Raw genomic sequence first — 18,565 nt, forward strand, 5'->3', positions numbered from 1 at the left:
AAACAAGACCATGATGTGTTTCCTATTTTCTTAATTGTTCATTTGTTATGAATATACCCACCAATAGTAAATTTGCCTCAATTTCTTTATTACATTAAAAATGTTGAATTTTAACACTCTTTGATTTTGTTACAACGATGCTGAGTATGAAAACAACTTCATTCCAGTGAGTTAGTAATGTTCGGTTCACACACGTGGCGCTAGTGTTCGCAAATGTAACTTCGTATCGTAACTTCAAAGTGAAACTGTGATTTGTGAATGTCAATCGTGGATGTGGAATGTTTTGTGTTGTGAGTGAAAAGTGGATGTAGGAATAGCAGAGATTTATAGTTGACATGTGGTAAGTTTACCTCTTGTTCCTGACTGGTCAATTAATTTGGCATTGGGAACTAATATTATACTAGAATATTTTATGTGTAAACCGACTACTGTTTTGTAAGCGGCTCTCGACGGCCGTTAGCTGACCGCCATCGCCCAAGCCCATTGACGAACGAAAGGCACCGCCTTACCTGACGAATAAGACATTAGATCAAGTTTTTTCTTAGTATTTGTCAAGCACACACGTACTTATATATTTAAGTCCCGCGTGATATAAATTACGACCTAACCTTGCAGAAATTTGACCCCCTTATTTAAACAACCAGTTTCCAAGCAACATAAGTAATAATGTTGTTGCCGCCTTCCCGCCGATGATTCATGTTTAAATCTATGGTTTTGCCGCTGATTGTGATGAATGATGGAATAGGAAATAAACTACCTATTTTCTTGTTTAAATGTATAAGAATTACACATTAGAAGTTTTAAATATTTATGTTATAAGTGAAAAATTTTATAAAGTTTTGTGGCATGAAGAATAGTTTTTAAACAACTTAAAAGATTTAACATTGAAGAGATTATTAAAACAATAATTTTGGTATTCTTTAAATTAGAAAATACATAAGATAATACAAATCAAAAATACTAAAATTCCTTCGAACTGTGTGACTGCTGTTACAACTTGGTTTATCCTATTTTAGTATAATATCACTGAAGATAATGAGTCCTTTGCAATTTGAATCAAAGTTCAAAGGAAAAATGCATCATTAATCATTATCATGTATTTTGAAATTATAATTTTGATATTAATTATTGCAAAAAAGTTACAATTATCAGAAATTACAAATATGTTAACTAAATATTTATATACTTTTTATCAATTAGTGTCAAATATTAATAACTTCACTGCTTAAAAACATTAACTATTCATATAGTGCATATTGAAAATTTACATTTACATATTTTATTTTGTTGTTTTTTCCTGTTTCTACTAATTTGCAGTTAATTTTGTATTTGAGTTATCATCCCAATATATAATATGAGTAATGTTCATATTTCCAATGAGTTAATAATACACAGAATAAATATTCTTGGACAATGACATGACAACAATAATAATAATTAAATTTATGTTTAATTTGTGACTTAAATTTTTATTTTATGATATAAATTGCTTGAGTGCGTTCATGTTATCTGTTGCCGTTTGATGTCCATTAAAATATTAAAATTGTACACAGCACAATGTTTAACATATGCAAAATGTTTATCTCACAACTAAATGTAGCTCTGTCAAAATGTAGCTTTTTCTTATAAAACAAACATTTTTGTTAATTGTCTGTCTTTCTAAATTATTTATCAATATGTCAAACCTATTCTTGTTGGTTAAACCTATTCTTTATTTAACTTGATAATTAACAATGGACTTTTTCCATTTATTAATAAATTGTTAGTTTGTGTTTGCTAAATGCTGAAAATAGGATAAATATATGTTCATCATTTAATATGAAGATTATTCAACTTCTATTTGAGCATATACTTCTCTCAATGTCGCCTTAATTAGCTGTAATATCTATAAATTTTTTTCTACTAGCTGTAACTCGCGAATCCGACCACGCGTAATTAAAAAAACGTAATAAGCAGCCTATGTGTTCTTCCAGACTATGTTCTACATCTGTGCCAAATTTCATCAAGTTATACCTCCGTTCCAGAGATACCTTGAAACAAACATACATCCATCTATACATTCCCATTTATAATATTAGTAAGATAATTCCAATTAATATAATATAATATTATTTTGATTATTCTATTAGAAAAGGTGTCTCCATTATTATTTAAATTTATGCATCCAATTAATTATACTAGCTGTTTACTACTCAGTCTGTGGTTTTTTTTAATTGCAAGGGGTCTGGCGTAACACATTGTGAGATAGTCTCCCCCACAGCCCTTTACAATAAATCGTCTAGTCGTCACTTCTGATTACTTGCATTACATCTATTTTGTTTATGTATAAGTTTTTCAATGAAATGTAGTCATGACATCTTATTAAAAATGTGCGTTTTTAAGTAATTTTTTTTTTATTAATGTGCAAGAAGCTTGAAGTAATTCTATAATGCAGATCCATGTCGTCAAATATGGCGTACTTATTACGATTATTAAAAATTACAAAAAATAAAATTAAATATTATTTTAGCAACTTTTATCCTAATTCCGTGACAATTTTGGTTATTATTTCACATGTCGCAATTTATTCAGTTGAATTAATAATGCAAATAATTAGAAGTTTAATTAAAAATAGAAAATGTTTTGATTTTGTTTCACGATTAATGTAGTGATGTTGTAACTAAAAATCACAAAGATTGAAAAAAACGTAAGTGATAACAAAATACTGTTGTCTTATCGGCTCTCATTATTAGTTTTACGATAATCAAGTTTTTAGGTTACTACATCGTACTAACAAATGTATTTGGTTAATTTGTGGTATCACTTAGCAACAGAGTATAATCAGGCCATGGTACAAGGCCGTGACAATTTCAGTTTAAGTTAACTGTTGTTACATTTTTTTGTTTTTGTTTTATGATATGAAGAGATGCCCTAAATTTACTCAATGTTGTAGTTTTTTTTTTTTTTTTTTTTAAGAGGGGAATGCTTTATGCATACGCCGTGTCCCGGGGGGGACACGGTAGTTATGCGAGATTCTCTCCCCTAATGGGAGCATACCCGCTAAACCACCTCTGTTCCTCCTACTGCGCATAGTGACGGGGTCACGGGTACTGCTTTCGCATATCTTCCGCGGCCCCGTCTGCGCTAGCCGCCGCAGCAGCTTCTCCACTGATAGTGGGCTACGCCCACCAACCTCCATTGGGGAGGCGCGCCGGGAACCAAGGCGCGCCGTCCTCCTGGCCCTTTGAAGCGGGTGACAGGTACCCCCGTACCTGCCACCACAGGGCTATGGAAGCCGGGGAGGCGGTTGTCCCACCTCCCCAGCCCCCAACGGCGGATCTGATGTTAGGTCCCGCCGTCGACCTTACCGGGCCGCAGAGGGGCTGGATAAGCCAGTACCCCCCCCCCCCACGGCCCCACCACACATCCGGCCACGAGGGGTGCAGGGTGGCAGGATAAACCAGTACCCGCCCACACCCCCCGCGGCCCCACCGCACATCCGGCCACGAGGGCTGCAGGGGGCAGGATAAACCAGTACCCACCCGCAGCCCCCACGACCCCACCACACATCCGGCCACGAGGGATGCAGGGTGGCAGGATAAACCAGTACCCGCCCACACCCCCCGCGGCCCTACCTACAGGCCCTCACAGGGGCAGACCCGCTAACATAGTCCACCCCTGGAGGCCTCCCCCAGGTGGGCCGGCCCGGCGCGCTACACTCGGCGGCTCCGGGGGGCAAGCGGCCAGTCCTGCACGCCGAACCGACCCTGGTTCCTCTTAGCTTCGCCGTGGGTGAAAATCCCACAGGTACTAGAGCCCCACCGCCACGACAAGGCGGGAACCGTTGGTGGGGACTCAATGTTGTAGTTAACCTTAGTTATGTTTTGCTATGATACCGTAATGAACTTTACTGCTCTAGAATATTTTTTATTTGATACGAGCTTCAATTATAAAATAAATTTATCGCGTACTTCTTTCAACTTGCTTTTTTTTTTCGCCAGTATGATAAACGTCATTTTATCTGTGTGCCATAAGCCCATGACCAATATCGTCAGTTTAAGCATGTATGACAGTATGTTTGCGGCGGATGGCAACCGAAACGAGATTGCAGACGTAAGTTATAAGTGCTCCTTGGGGTAAAATATTGATAGCTAAATCTGAATTTTATATAGGCTTATTTTAGAAAATTACAAATTCGTAGACTAATCGTCGCTATACGAAATGTTAATTAAAACTGGAGCACACATACAAATGATGCCAGTTATCCATAAATAACGTTAGCAGATTCTGGAACAAATCATTACTATCTGTAATCTATATAAATGCAAAAGCTTATAAAGAAAAAAAAAACGCCAGTTACCAATTATAAATGCTAATCTGAGAAATTTACAATATATTTAAGCACAATATTAACACCAAACGAAAGATATGCGTAAGGATCACTTTGCTTATAATCTATTTTATTTTGAATTGGAATACGGTATATTTTATTCCGCTGTCGCTTATGACTTGAAATATGCCAATTGTGATACATTTATGGTCTTTGTCATACCCACGCATGTTACGGACGGAAGTTCGTAGTCGTGCGCTCCCGCGTTCCTAGATTACATGCTACATATCAATGTGTCACGTGTCATGTATTATTTTGCGGCATTTGATATATTTTATCATATGACCTGACATTGACCTCTCAACCAGTATTAAAGAGTATAGAATTGTCGTTAATACCTAATTAGTCGAGAAATTCAATGTTTCTCTACAGATTATTTTAATCAAAAAAGAATGCTAAATGCCTGCGACTCTATCCGCGCAGCATTAAAAAAAAAACTATAAGTTGCCTATGTGTTCTTCCAGACTACGTTGCCAAATTTCACCAAGATTCGTTAAGCCGTTCTGGAGATACCTTCAAACAAACATATATCGATCCATCCATTCATCTAAACATTCGCATTTATAATATTAGTAAGATAAAATCTCATCAAATTTATAACATAATATTTAAAATACTTCATTTTAACTCTTGCGAGTTTCAATCTGTGCACCTTACAAATGACTTATTTATGTTTTCATAAAATTTTCATCCCCTTGGCATTGCGGAGTTGAGAGTTTCTGTAGGATGATAACAGGTCCCGGTACGCTTATACAGAATTAATTTTTCAACTCAATGAGCTCACCGTAGGTACTTTAGATATAAAATTCATTGGATAATAATTTTGGGCGTGGGATTTCAAATTGTTATGTTGAATAATTTAAAAAACATTTGTAATTATTTAAACTAAATTAGAACTTATGCTACGGGATTATTAGACAATAGTTAAATAGTTACTAGAAAACAAACATAAGTTTTAAAATCAAATCCCACACTAAGTTTAGCCGTCGGTTTCTGGACCAAAATCCCCGTTTAAGACAATAATGACAGCGATGATATGTTTTATACAGAGTTTTGGGTCTCGGAAACCAATGGTTAGTTGAAGACTAGCGACGAAGTTAAAGTCCGAATTTTATGTTGTATTTGGTGAACTTTAGTTTTAAATTAAATTCTGTCCCGATAAAAAATGGAACATTTTATATTTAAAATTAAGTAATTTGGAGTGAAAAATCATTTCGTATTAACAATTAATTAATATTTTACCTTATGACTTCCCCTTCACAAATTTGTCATTGCGTTAGTGGTTGGCTATATTGCGTTTTAATGAGTCCCAAGGAAACGTGTAATAATAACCTAAGTACCTGACGGTGTCAATTTAAACATTATCAAATGTTGTTTAAGACTTTACGTATTTAATTACATAGCAATATTTTTTAAATTTCCAATGTTTTCGTAAAAAAATCCTTAAAAATAAATCTTACTAATATTATAAATGCGTATGTTTGTTTGAAGGTATCTCGAGAACGGCTCAACGGATCTTGATGAAATTTGTCACGGTTGTAGAATATAGCCTGGAAGAACACATATGCTACTTATAAAGATTTTTCTAACGCCGCGCGGACAGTCACGGGCGACAGCTAGTAAATAATAAAATTTAAGAGAATTATAATACCCAGTAACCATACCATGACCATACCAAGTAATTATAAGCGTATTAAAGGTTCTGCTCTAAGTTTTAAGTGTTTTATAACAAAACTAGCTGTCGCCCGCGATTCCATCCGCGTGGAATTAAATAAAAACTTAGTAGCCTATGTATTCTTCCAGACAATGTTCTACCAATGGGCCAAATTTCATCAAGATCCGTTGAGCCGTTCCGGACATACCTTCAAACAAACATCCATCCATACAATCGCAATTATGTATAGGAATAGTTCATTTTGATACAATACATTTACTCCTTTACAAGGCTTTGGTTTAACCATTTCGATTATCTACTTCAGGAAAACACGGACCCCAGGAATCTATAGAAATTTCATTATCTTACAAGGCATTCATTCACCGATTATAGCAAAAGCTACTCGATTGTAGCGCTACCGTGTACGTAATAATTCAATAGTCTGGTGTATTGCACCTAGTGCCTATAAATAAATTGCTTTGTTTCGACATAAAATAGAAAGTGGATATGTTTTACAACACTTGCCTCTAATAGGCTTACTGAATATTTTATGGTGAAATAGAGTTTCACGTTCAGAATTCTTATTCTTTCCTATCCTGATGTAATCTCAGTAGGGAAATTCGATTACGTTTAGTGGCGTCTGATTTTTTAAGTTACTTTATAGAGGGGAATTAAATTAATGTTTTACCATAAATATGGGCTTAAACGAGGAATGGGTTGAGTCAAGAAAACTGGAGACCACTTCGTTGCGTCACATTAGGTAGTTTGATAGATTTAGATGAAATATTACACAAATACCCAATACATTTGTACATATTTTTATATTATATGGACGATAAAATATAAAATGAATGTATCCATTGTTTCAGGTGTGCTCGTGTCGTTAGATAAGCAACCGTGTACTGCAGGGTTGTCGCGGCGATACAACAATAGTGTGGAATGGTTCCGGTGTGTTGGCGGTGTCTGTTTGATGTGAGTAGCCCTATCGAAGCCTAGTGTGATGAAGTGTGGTCGTTTTTTTAAATTTGGAACGTACTAAATTACCGAAGAGGTTTTATGTTTCTTTGACTTGCTGAAGGCGAAGGTACGCGGTAAGGTATTAGAATTTTTTTTTTTAATTTTTCTTTTTAAACAAAATTATAATGTGCTGCCAAGTCTGAAACTGGATTTAAAATATATGTTAATCATATTCTCAGTCTTTTTTTAAATTATTTTAATCTAAAGTAGACATTATAAAATTATCTTTGCGCTGTTTATGTATAACTGATCTATAAATACTCGCACGCGCTTATTTTGCTCTCATAGATTAGATATTCTTGTATTTCTATAGTCTGCTGGGCGAGCAGAAAGCGTGACTGCTTATAGCCATGACTTGTTTGTTCTGAATGTAATGTAGAACTGAACAGTGGTGTTCGTTTTTTAAAAAATACTATGTATTCTCTCTTATGTAATGTTCATTTATTATGTAAAGTTTTAACAGCATTTAAATCATGCCTTCTTTCTAATTTGAAGTAGGAATATAAACTCATCTGGGAAACTTAAAACTTTTAAATTTTCTTTAGTCATAAATTGATAGAAGTTAGTATTCGCTTTAAGATCTAAGAAAACAGTATATCCTTAAAGCAATCGGCAAGGTGGACTTGTGTTATCTGTGTCCATTTCGTAACCTTACTGTAACCGTTTGCATAGAGTCTGAAGACCTCGAAGTGGTTTGCGCATTAAGGGCAAGTATGCAAGTAAGCAAGTATTACCGTACATAGAAATAATTGACGACTTTTTAATCGTGTTTTAAAAACATCGATTATCAAAATAGAAATAAAAAACAAATTACAAAATACCTGTCCAAATGAGTCGCGGTATCAAAATATTTAATCGAAGCAAAGGGAAAAGCTCGAAATTATTTTTTTAATATTATCATAAAGTTATCTATTTGGGTTGCATTGCAAGGGTTGATTAATAGATTACAAGATGATTTAAGTAAGCAGTTATATTTAACGAGATTTGGACTAAAAGGTCTTTTATTAGGACTCGAAAGGGGTTTTTATTGGATTTTAAGGTCATCAAACTTCACGTAGACTCGTGTAAAGGTTAGCCAAAATAGATACTTAGGCCATTACTAATAGTAAACCTTCACTGAAGACTTCTTTAGTGACCGCTTACATCTGAGTGTTCATCTTAGAGTTAAACGGCGTTGCTATTTAACTAACCAGTCACACCTGTGCGTGGGCGTAAGCGAGCCTGTTCGCACTCGAAGGCCTTACAAACATCGTGCATACCGAACACACCTTAAATCGTGCCTTGAATACAATTATTTTGAAATTAGTAAAATTTAATACATTTTAAAAGTAAAAATTTATAAAAAACGTGTCAGTTTAATAATCAGTCCGAATATTTTCGGTTACGCTGGATTCAAATTAGTTCAATTTAAGTAATGATTACTTATAAATAACACTCTTATGCTTATGACAATTTCAAAAAATCACCTTTATTACCCGTCATTTTTTTTTGCTACTATCCCCTTGTGTCGGCTTTTTTCATGGTAATTAGGCTGTGCTGTTTTGTACTTTTTGATATATTGAGATGTTCATGCAATAAGATGGGAGAAAAGTCCATCCAACAAGCCATCTGAGAAGAAATTAGCGGGAAATGTTGAAGCTAGTACGTGTAATAGGAATGTGATTAAAGCGACCGTTAAGCCAATTGGTATTCAATGTGTTAACGCCAACAGTGGATGTAACAGGCGTCCGACATGATACCCAGCTTTAATTTAACTTGTTGATTCAACTATCAATATTAATATTACGAGTAATTTCTTATTGTTAGAAACTATTTGAATGCGAATTAACAGTATTTTTGTGATAAGTATTGAATTATTAACGCAATTTATATTTTTATTTCTATGATAACTTTATTTTTTCATAAACGCTCATGTTAAGGAAAACTCCTTAGCCATATAAATTGACTTTATATCGCAAAACATTTACAAAGGGTTTGCTAAATTTTATGCGACGTTGCGCGTTGAATGTGTTTTGGCAGTAAAGGATACCGCTGGCTCTATCCGGTGATGGGCAATGGGTTATTGACCCTTCAGAAGGGCCCATTCAGTCATTTGTATGCACAGAACGTGCTATACTTGGAAATTTGTGGCAAATAAATAGAAACAGGGAAGTATTGGTGGTCCTTTGGTGAAATAAACGTAGTTTCCGATCAATGTATCAAAATAAGTTAATAAAGGTTTGCAAAAGAAAGTAACGGGAACGTTTGTTCCTAAATAATGTTTAGATTACAGTGGTGTTTGTTGATTTAAGTTTAAAATTGTAAAACCTTTCGGATAAATGCCCTTTTAACTTGTGTCAATGAGACAAATGTTTCTCTGCTTTATTTAACTTGTTGTTTCTCAATAATATAGCTTCCAAGTATTGATTCAATATCTTTTACATCTAATTTTGTCTCGCAGGTTTAATCTATGAACGGTACTATTGTTAACATAACAATAAATTCAGTAGGCGAATCATTACCGTATTCGTGGCGCGACAATAAAAGGGTCTCGGCTCCCACGGTCACAATCCCACCCTGACCCACTTACGATCTATTCTTATAAAGCACTTTGAAAATAGAGAAAGCTCACACAGACACTTTCACGCTTTCTCTAGCCATGAAAATATTTTTATTAACACGTATATATTTCATTTATTTATTTTGTATAGACTAAACATTTGTATTTTCTTATGAATTTGTCGCCGACTATAAAACTTCTAAAACCAAGACTGAATTGATATTAAACTGTAAATTATCTAGTTAATATAAAGCATTACGTGTTTGAGGCTTTATAGAATACTAGCTGTCACCCGCGACTCCGTCTGCGCGCAGTTAAAAAAAAATTTAATAGGGGTATGCAAAATAGATAGTAGCCGATTCTCAGACCTTCTGAATATACATATAAAATTTCATAGGAATTGGTCAAGCCGTTTCGGAAGAGTACGGTAACTAACATTATGACATGGAAATTTTATATATAAGATGTTTTAAGGAATTGATTTTTGTAACAGTAATAAAGTTTGAAAATTCAATAATTTAATTTGTTTATGATTATTAAAGTTACAAAAAAGGCGCTGAAGTCAAAAAGCATACTGATATGAGCAAATGCTCACTGTTGAAATTTAATAAAATACTTAGTCACGCTAACGTAAGGTGCATGAACCTTTGTATGTCTTATCGAGTTGCTACCAAAGTAATTACTTTAAAACGTCTGTCACCAGGCAGATTAGAAGTCCATCAACGGCTGTGTGTTAGCTGTAGGTCTAAGTAGTAACTAGTCTCGTCAGGTCATACGCTTAATGAAGTATCGAAGTGTTGCATGACACAGGCCGGTGACCCGGTGGACCCTTTCAGCCGTGCTATATCGGGACAAGGGATGCCAGTTATTTATATCTCTAAGGGAATAAAACCTAATTATATTTACTAGTTACCCGCCTTGCAGTGGTAACAAGACATGTTATTTTCTCTGGTGTCACATTGGTACCTGTTTAGTTTAGACAACGTTACACAAAAACTACTACGTACTACTGCATACTTTATATGTATTTATGAAAGTAGCTTTTGTTGGACATTCTAATCAGAATTATAATTTGCACCGGTTACCTTCTTTAGTAAAATGGGAAGTTCTACAAACTTTGTTTTGTACTTGTTCAGTTTTCGTCTCTGCCAAGGTTAGGCCATAAATATTCTTATGAGATAAGAATAATTTACGTCTTTATGAACATTTGTCTTTAACGACGTCTTTCGTAATAAACATAATGTCGTATAGCGTTCCGCATTGTTTATATGTTCAATGCAGTTTAATTGTACCTGTAAATGTACACCCAATTAAACTTGTTTGTAAAGACTACAGAAAGGTTGGTTAACTTACATATTTATGTCATAGTTTGTTCATCGACATCCTTTATCTGTCAACTGTTGCGCAAAGGCATTTAGACATAGTTTGTTTTTGATATTTATAAATTTTTAATCAAAAAATGTCATAGAAAATCTAAGAATTATTAATGTAATAAAATAAGACAAGATGAGCATGCATTTTCTGAGATTTTTTTTTTTTTACAAAAAATGTAAATGTACATCTCTACCACTAATTGTGGTAAAACGAAATCCATTTGGCATTTGCTTATCCCGAAGCCAGTTTACACAATTTGACGTCGCACCGACCATGTGGCATCTAATGTTTATTTATTGTAACCACATCAGAATTTAATAAATACTGCAATTTTAAAAATCTTGAAAATACCACATTTGTAGCTATTATATATCTTGATTTGTAGTTTTTCATTGTAAAGTTAATAAAGTATCGTATTATAAAATGGGATAATTGGCAACCCTGATAGTTTGTGCGTGGATATTCGATGTTTACATCGTCGGAACGAGCTTTCAGGGGACGTGCACAGTAAAGTTTGTTCACCCGCTCGCACGTTGCGCGTCCAAACTCTGCCACTGTAATAAAATTATTTATACGCTTTGTAGCTGGACGACATCAAGCTTGATTAGTACAATGCTATATGTATTAAAGTAGCACACTAGAGAAACGTGCGGTTAATCCTAAAGGTCTGAGGAAGGAACAAAATAAGCATATCAAAATTGCAAGAAATATCATGCTATTATAAAGAGTAGACAAGGATTTTTTTATGATTTCACTGTATACCTAAATCTTGGTTTGAATATATTCATAGTGTGTAGGGAAAGGCAGCCCAGAAGAATTAATGTCTGCGTCATATCACACGTCAAATCTTATGATTTTAGAAAAAGTCAAATAAACTATTTGGCGTTGGGTTCACAGTTTATAGAACGTAATTACGAAATCTGATATGCGCTACTGAAATTAAAAAAATATTCGTCGAATATTTGCATCTTGTCGACAGCAATTCGCTTACGCTCTGTTAGTTTTTAAAAAAGGCAATTTTTTTTAAACTGGTTTTCACCTTAAAAATTTATCTTGACGTAGGGTTGTAGGTACAGGACACAAGTGACCATATGGTCATTGAATCATTGATCAGCTTAGAATGTAAAGAACAGTTGTATTTTTACTTATTCAAAGTAGAAAACTTGCAATGACGTTTTATGACTAAGTAGTACTCGAATACGAATAAAGTGACTTTTAGGTGATTTTAATGGTATTGAAATAATGAAAACGATTTTGATAATCGATAACTAAATTAGATAGCAGTTATCTTGGCCATCTGGTAATTATGTATTTAAAATGCGTTAATAATTCAAACAATGACTCAGAGACAACGGAAATATTTGCTATTTACCTATCATAAGCACCGTCTGATTCTTTGCGAAGTGTACTAAGTACTTATACATTTCGCCCTTTAACAAAAAAAGAAAAAAAACTAGGTAATCTCTGATATTTAGTCGGTTTTTGTTTACACACTGGATAGGTAGATATGATATACATTTCAAAATGTGTACTTTCGTATTCAAACTAACTTTTATTATGTACATTCGATTTATGTTTTTGTTGAAGTCATTACGCAAGATTTATTGCAACAATTTATAAAGCACTATAACGTTTAACGCTCGTCGCTTCTATGAGTTAGGGTGGTTAATGTTATTTGGGACGGTTGACGAATTAAATTAGGGCCTAGTGTACACAGGGAATTCTATTTACTTTAGTCGGATAATACGATTAATGCTGAAGGTTTCGTCATTGTTTGTTATTATTTATCAATCTTGTACGATCTCAATTTTGTACGGTTAAGATACGGTTTTTTTTAATATAAATTAACTTCGCTTTCTCGACAACAAGATGCTTCGCGAGTTGTTGAATTCTGCAACGAAATTCATTTAAACTTTTCTACTAGGTTATTGTTATGTCTGCTATGAAATCTTAAAGAATCAACTAGACTCCGATACTCAGTAATTTTGTTACGTAACACGATCTGACGAGTCTGCACTACTCATTGCATTATGAACCATTCACTATAACGTTGTTATCAATGTAAAGTTCATTCGCATGTTTTCTTATATTTTTTGTAATGAAAGGGTACAATATATTATCAATCAATGTGAAAACTACCGCTAGTTGTAAAATCAATACCAGAAATTTTGTTTGGAGAGATTACTATAAAATTATAAACTATTCAAATTAAAAGTTATGTTGCACAGAAGTTGCGGTTTCTGTATTATGTAACAATATACCTACACATGAATAAAACCACATCTCCGAAGGCACGCAAACTTGAAAGGTTTTCCTTTACCAATAAATTGCAACGAGCAATTGGGATAACATTTGTAGGGGTCGGGAAACCATAAAAGTCGCGCAGGCAATAACAATATTAATGTTCATGTAGCGTCAAAGTGCGATTCTGCGGGGTAGTCACCCGGTTGTGATAGTCCCGGGATCAATACTGCCTCTGAATGATATGAAATGTGTAGAGACAAAAAATATTTATAAGGCTAAAGAGTGGAAAGAGTTAGATAGGCGCTAGTCGCTGGGTTGCGGAAAGCTAAGCCTCTATAACTAGACAAGCAGACTCGTGTTTTGATAAGTAACCTAACATCAATATAATGTACATTTTGACATTCAATGTAATAGAATAAAACTTTAAAGATGAATCAATTTCGATATTAATTCAAGAAATTTATTTGGTCAAAGTATATTAATGAAAAACAATTGATATATGTGTTGAACGTCTTTGGGTTTAGTTATACTTGGTCTGTGCGTCATAATAATACTGCATAGGAGTTACATTCTTTCGACATATTCGATTTGTTATCGAGGAACGGTGTTCTTTCACAGTTTTGTTTCTTTATATCTATAATGGCGCTGTCGATTCACATTATCTTTTTCCATTATAGAACAGACTCTATTTATATGTTGAAAAAGGTACAAATACGCATCACACACATTTACTATGAACCATGAAATATCTGAAATTTTGATTATTAAACCATTATTCCAGATAAGCTTTGTCGAAAAACGTAAATAACCCCTCTGCTTATGTCATTAAAAATTTAAGCACGTACAACGTGAAAGTTTTAGATGTAGTCGCTTTATCACAGCCGCCTACGGGTCTATCGACTATAAAATGGACTGGGGAATATCAAAGAGGATTCGCTCGATGCAATCTTGCTCGTTACGCGCGGGGTGTCGTAAAACATCGACGTTGCCATGGTAACGCAACAACGTCTACACAATCCACCCTCCGATATTATCCGGCATACTGATGTTATATCAGCCATTTGCCCTTTGCCATATTGTGAAAGTTCAAGGTGAAAAATAACGAATATTAGCGTTAGAATGTGCATTAGTTAACTCATTCCACTTATTCCGTTACTTATAATATTTATTTTATGAGTGTGGTATATTTGTCTTCAATATTTTTAGTAGTACAAAAAATTGTTGCAGTGTAAAAGATAGCGTAAGAAGTTTTGAATTGCGAGGTATATGAGATTTTTATTACAAACATAAATATGAGGATCACTGGAGTTGTTTGGAACTGGCAGAGAAAAATTGTCAGGCGAACTAAAGACGCCTGTCGATGGCACAACTTGACCTATACTATTTCTACAAGTGTTTTTCAAATAAAGTAACGAACAAAGCAATAGCTTTTAAATATATATTTATAATGCGAAATTTACGAAAACAAAACATACAGAAGAATTTAGTACCTTCACCTTTTTGAAGGCGGTTAAAAATTTGGGTTTAGATTAATCAATTACTCATATTTAAAAAATATGGCCGTATAAAAATAGGAACAATTTTTATTTTTAAATTTTAATTGTTTTGCAAGGAAATCCCTAGTCCTCTCGATTAGTCTGAGAATCAAACAAGTAACACGGCTAACTACTAACTAGTGTAGGTAAGCTAACTTAGTAGAAAAAGTTTTATAAAACACAACCAGTAATCAAAAACAAGGCTATTATTATTTTAGTGAATTTGTCAGTTTTATGTACATACAATTTCACGACACTTCCATGTAGGTTAATAGTCACCACATGTCACGTTTGCTTGCCGCAGTTGGGTAGCCGGTTTGCGGTTACCGTGTACGCTCGATACTCTACTTGGCACGATAGTCTTATTCGCTTGTATATTCTGAATGTCTTATCGCTTATCTGTTTATGAATGTCATAAATCCCTACATTGGTAAGGTTATTAAGAGATATGAAGGACTTCTATTCCAACAATCCTAACAAAGTGATACGTTAAGTACATAAATCCTTTGTTTCATTATCAAAATGAAAAACCTGTGCAATGCTTATTAACATCTTTTGCCATCCAACCTTTGACAAAAAGGCGACATCTTTACATGTGCCAAAAAATAATCAATTGTAATACCTACTCATCACATTGGTTTAGTGATATTTTGTTAAGCTGTGGCTTTTAAATGGAAGTAAACAAAAAAACACGAAATTTCAACATGTCTGCTATAAGCCATAACAAGTGATTACTGAAATGGGCACTATCACGTCCTCTTTGAATGAATGTCTGGATTCTCAGCGTATCGTTGCCGAGCCATTGTTGTCAGTTCAGACATTCTATACACATTAGAATGGACAGACAGTGCGCTCCTCACCCGACTACGGGGCCTCGTGAATTTTAAACCTTTGCTTTATTTTTGACTGCCGCACTGCTGCCGTCTGTATTATAGTACCTATCGACCAAAAGTCGTAAGCCACTTTACGACTGGATTATTTTTAGTGATTTAATTGGTAGTTAATAATTTTATCTGTAATAAACACTTCTATTAATAGGAACTGTATATTTTGTTGTCTAGACTATAGACAATTGCTATGATTTCCTTATAGCCCGCTAGGAATTTGTCTAGTATTTAGTGTTACGATAAAAATTATTAAATCGTTCATGTAAAGACACTTGCGTGTACTACTCGTATCTTTATAGCTCTTTTGTACATGGAACAGTTGCATTTTATTAAAGGATACTTCGGGTTTGGGTCTGCTAATCTTACCATATCAAGAAAATCATCATACATTTGGCCGGTGCAATAGATTGCTAGTTACAGGTCGATTCACTATCATTTGTGTTAGTTTACGTTTCTACACTTTCTCGACTTTCGCGGCGCATACGCAATGGTAATTTCACAGCTATTAAATGACAAGTTGTTTGATTTCTTAGAAAGATGTTAGATTAATTGATACGATTATATGAACCAAAAATGAAATCCTTAAACTTGAAGAAAACCAATTTAATTTAGAATTCGGTATCTCTTTAGAAAAGTATTAAAATGAAATTTTTTGTAGTCTTGCATAAATTGCATGGTGGTTTCTATCATAGTAAAAAGAACTTATTGAATATCGTTAATGGTTACTGTGGCAACGTCGTCGAGTTTATCTTTCCTCACTAGTCTAATGAACAACTGTGTCGGTGGACATTACGAATCCGGAATGTCTACTTTGATACCTGTTATAAACAAAATTTGTACTCTCACGTTATCCAATGATTGTATATAGCACGTCTGTAATGATTCGTAACTCATTTTACATATGACCTGATTCATCATAAGACCATACCGACGACGCAATAAACAAACAAACGCATTTGGTAATTGAATTAAATTTTGGTAACTTGATACAATGTTAATAAAAATACCGATGACCTCACATTAGACGGGAAGGTCACTCACCGCCCTGTTATAATGATTAGGAACGTTAAAGTTATGGAACAAGGTCATCCCAAGGATATTGCATACTTTTAACAGGCAGCTTATCTATATACCTCATAAGTATAATTTTAAACTAAGTCATCGCACTTCGTAAGCTTGTTAGATGTATGAAAAAAGAAATGTTCATATATACCACTACGGTAATAGATTAAAAGTAAATACTGAGTAAATAGAAAACATTAAAAAGTTCTCGTACATATTTGGCCATTCTATTTGCATATTGTGAAGCGCTCAACTCGTCCTCACCAAAAGGAATACTAAATATTTGTAGAAAGAATTCATAACCATTTAAAATAAGGCCGTTACTTCGGTCCGTAGCAAATACCAAATACGTAATAATTTAACACAATACTAATATGATATAACTTATTAAATATTGTAATGTAGACATAATTGTGGAATGTATTTTTGCAAAATCGAACTCATTAATCGATTTGACTTGATCTTTTTAAAACTAATTAGTGAAATGGAAGATCCCATTAAGTTTAAATTGAATAGTAAAAGTTACGTGATGTACTTTATTGGCAAACGACCAAATACTTCATTCGCGTTTCTATAACTCTTGCGTTGATATTACTTTGCCAAAAGTTAGCTTCTTCTTTCTTTTACTTTGAGATTTCGTTCGTTTACTCTGCGAACCACGAATATGTAATTACAACGATTGTATTTACGAATTCTTTACATTTTAGAGTATTTCAATCAGTTGATCATCATGACTCGTTCATTACGGATTATTTTTGTTTTCCTGGCTAGTTCAGTAGCAGGGATATTGTACTGGCAGTCTCCCCACTAGCCCACTGGAGCGGAGCCAATTATGTTGCTAGCGTATCTCGCCCATTGATCTACAAACGTAACGAATATCACAGTTTGTTTTTATTGCAATTGTAAAGAGCTTTCGATAGTAGAAAACACTTGGTACACTTTTTATTATACGATTATAGTGCGACGGAATTGACTTTTGAAACAATTTATATGTGATGCAAAAAGAGAAGCAATATGAGAAGAGGCGAGGAAGATACAATAAATATAAAAATAACACTCAAACTTAGTACAAACTCAAACGTACTTATTTATTTCATACATTTTGTTTAGTACAATATATTGCGAAGAGTGGTAATTTATAGTTTTATCTGTTATTTGAAATTGCCCCGGGAAAGGAAATGGTGCGGAAATGGTTAACGCCCCAAGCATTGACCCGACGGAAATAGAAGAGAGGGCGAATGTTACCATACCGCACATAGCGTATTTTGTGTTTCGTATTTGTCCGAGGAGTTTACGATGTTTGTACACGCTTAGCGGATGTCGTTACGTGATGACTACGATGAACCCTGTGACGTCACCTACATCTTGTAATTGGTAGTTACAATCAAATTTATGTAGCTCAGATGTTAAGCAGATCGTTCGTAACATGTGTTCAACGTATGTTTTGTCTTGTGTTAGATATTCTGTCATATTTGATCAAGAGGATTGTTGCTATGTAGGGAAGCTTATTTAACGTCACTAGAATCAGTTGTTATTGACAACAGCGGGGTTAGGCAGTAAAAAACTAAAAACGAAACGATCGATCGTTTCGTCTAAGCGATAGCGTCTCTCGTTTTTCCATGTAAGGCTAGGCAGTAACAGACGACAGTCGCTTTCGTGCAGACGAAGGTGAATCGTCAAAAAAAACAAATTATTGTCTATACTTGACGATCAACATTGTGTCATTTGAATTTGACGTATAAAGGTCAAATATTCTCGCGGTAAAAATACAAAAGTTTAGTGAAGTGTTTGTGTTTCAATTTACGTTTTGTAAAATGAATTCTTAAAACGCAAGCAATGAGCAAATCGCCATAATGGTGGAATTTATGGAAAGGTACGTCAATA

General features: G+C 34.3%; 1 protein-coding gene across 1 annotated transcript in view; it reads left to right on the forward strand.

Moving 5' to 3' along the window:
* Positions 1-179: 179 nt before the first annotated feature.
* Positions 180-18,565, forward strand: part of LOC106709261 (ADP-ribosylation factor 6) — a 31,815-nt gene continuing 13,429 nt past the window's right edge. Inside the window, exons 1-2 of the mRNA XM_014501021.2 lie at positions 180-340; positions 6,893-6,995. The gene's annotated coding sequence lies outside the window, so the exon portion shown is untranslated. The remainder of the gene's footprint in view (positions 341-6,892; positions 6,996-18,565) is intronic.

Source organism: Papilio machaon, chromosome 2, assembly GCF_912999745.1.
Source record: "Papilio machaon chromosome 2, ilPapMach1.1, whole genome shotgun sequence".
Taxonomy (NCBI): Eukaryota; Metazoa; Arthropoda; class Insecta; order Lepidoptera; family Papilionidae; genus Papilio; species Papilio machaon.